General features: G+C 46.5%; 1 non-coding gene and 1 pseudogene across 1 annotated transcript; both read right to left on the bottom strand.

The window, feature by feature from the left end:
* Window positions 1-3: 3 nt before the first annotated feature.
* Window positions 4-194, bottom strand: LOC142276042 (U2 spliceosomal RNA). Its single transcript, XR_012739582.1, has one exon. It is a non-coding gene; the product is annotated as a U2 spliceosomal RNA (small nuclear RNA).
* Window positions 195-1,581: 1,387 nt separating this feature from the next.
* Window positions 1,582-1,786, bottom strand: LOC142276060 (U2 spliceosomal RNA; annotated as a pseudogene).
* Window positions 1,787-2,141: the final 355 nt, after the last annotated feature.

Genomic DNA, 2,141 nt, shown 5'->3' on the forward strand with positions numbered 1-2,141 from the left:
AAGAAGGGGTGCACCGTTCCTGGAGGTACTGCAATACCAGGTCAATGCGTGGAGTGGACAGAGCAAGCTCTTTTTCCATCTCCCTGTTCTAAAAATCCATTTAATATATGGTCCCCAGATAGGGGACGTATCAGATATTAAACTGATAAGAACAGATACTACACTTGATCTTAGCCAAAAGGCCGAGAAGCGATAACCAGAATTGGTTTGGGCCTCGAGTGGCACCCTGGCCTATGCCGGACACATCTTAGGGAGAGAGAGCGAGAGGGAGACAAACCCACGCCTACACAAGACATTTTGTCACCCAAGCCAACCCTTGAAAAGGCTGCTTTGCAGAGCCAAAACAAGAAGAATGGTGCGTTTTGCAGCCGCCGCCCACTGCAATGAATCTGAATAACTCCTCCTTTAGGGCGCAAGCAACTCCCCTCCCCCTTGCAGTCTTTCCAATTCACGATACAAAAAGACGGACAGGACAGGTTGCCTGACTTTCCGTCACTGCCACCCTTTGCCATCCTTACCCGTAGAAAGCCCTTTCATCATCCCCAAACCCTAATCTTTTCCCTTTCCTTCCCAGCCCCCAAACCCTGCCCTCTGTACCTTTCTCACCACCCGCTTCCCTTCTCCTGTCATCCCCCTACCACCCGGGAAAAAAAGAGATTGCCCCCTCCTTCCACTAGCCCACCCTCCCACCCAAAGAACAACTTCTTCTGCGCAGCTTGTTTTCTAGGCAGCAGCGCTATTGTGATGTCATCGGGGGGCATTGTGACAAGCCGCCAGTGTTCCGTCTCTTCATGTTGTGCACAGTTCAAACGGAAAATACATCAACAGGCAGACTACAGAAAAGCTTACTATCAAAGGTTAGAGGGGGGCTTTCTCAGAGGGCTTTTTACAGTTTTTCTATTCCCAATTAGCCGTTTAAGTGTACTTATTGAAAGTAGTAATTCTTTCATAGGCCGCCCTTTCTTAGTATTTGACGTTCCTTATATTGCGGTATGAGGCTTCGCAGTAGGTTGCAAACATTCATCACCCATGACTGTCCCCAATTGAGCTCAGAAGCTCAATGTCTATCATGACCTCTCTTTTAGAATGTCCAAGAGCAAGCAAACTATTCCTCCAGGAGAGGGCGCCAACAGACTACTAAAGAGATCATCATTACTCAAAGAAAACCCCAAAAACCAATGCATGATAGGAATAAACAGGTAACTTTCTTTGGAGTGGAAGCGGAGAGATCGCACCAGATGCCAATTCTAGATGTTATCACACCTGTGGTCACTGCAGCAGCAGGTGAATCCACTTTGTCCAAAAGGGATCTATTCCATTCAATTGCAAATGATCTAGATAAGACAGAGAACTGCAGCACGGGGACATAGCCGAGTTGGTCAGGTTGAGTGGTGATGAGTTTGCTATTTGGATGAATAAAGAAAGTCAAAAGTGTGAAAGATAAAAAACAAAAGGAGGAAGTGTGAAAAGTGAATGGGCCAAATTGAGGTGCATATGAAGACGTATGCTTTCTTCCAATTCATTAAATCGGGCTAATATGAATCAGGTGAATTGAGTTCTGCTTTTGGAAACTGGGTTAAGAAGGGGTGCACCGTTCCTGGAGGTACTGCAATACCAGGTCAATGCGTGGAGTGGACAGAGCAAGCTCTTTTTCCATCTCCCTGTTCTAAAAATCCATTTAATATATGGTCCCCAGATAGGGGACGTATCAGATATTAAACTGATAAGAACAGATTTTTTGATTTAACAGCATCTTTATTATCATGCACTACTCACAAAAAGGTAACAAACCGTGTACGGTGCCGCAGCCCCGTACACACAGAAATATACAATCCTTCTTACATAGCCATAGAGTACGACGCACTAAACTATACATCACGCTCCTATGCTTATCCATAACACTCAAGCTGAAAGAAAAAGTTAGACAATAAATAACGACGAACCGGCGATTGGGGGATGGGGGTAGGGGAAAAGGGGGATAGGGTGGGGAAATCACAGGCCCGAAGCTTTATTGAAAGACGCACATAACGGGAAAAGGAGGGAGGGGGCATGGAAGAGGTCTAAACCTCCTCCTCGGCGCTGTCGTCCGGACTGTCCATGATGGAATAGTCTCTGAGCAGGCTGTGGATCAGCCTGCGGCA

The sequence above is a fragment of the Anomaloglossus baeobatrachus genome, unplaced genomic scaffold (genome assembly GCF_048569485.1).
Source record: "Anomaloglossus baeobatrachus isolate aAnoBae1 unplaced genomic scaffold, aAnoBae1.hap1 Scaffold_3915, whole genome shotgun sequence".
NCBI lineage: Eukaryota > Metazoa > Chordata > Amphibia > Anura > Aromobatidae > Anomaloglossus > Anomaloglossus baeobatrachus.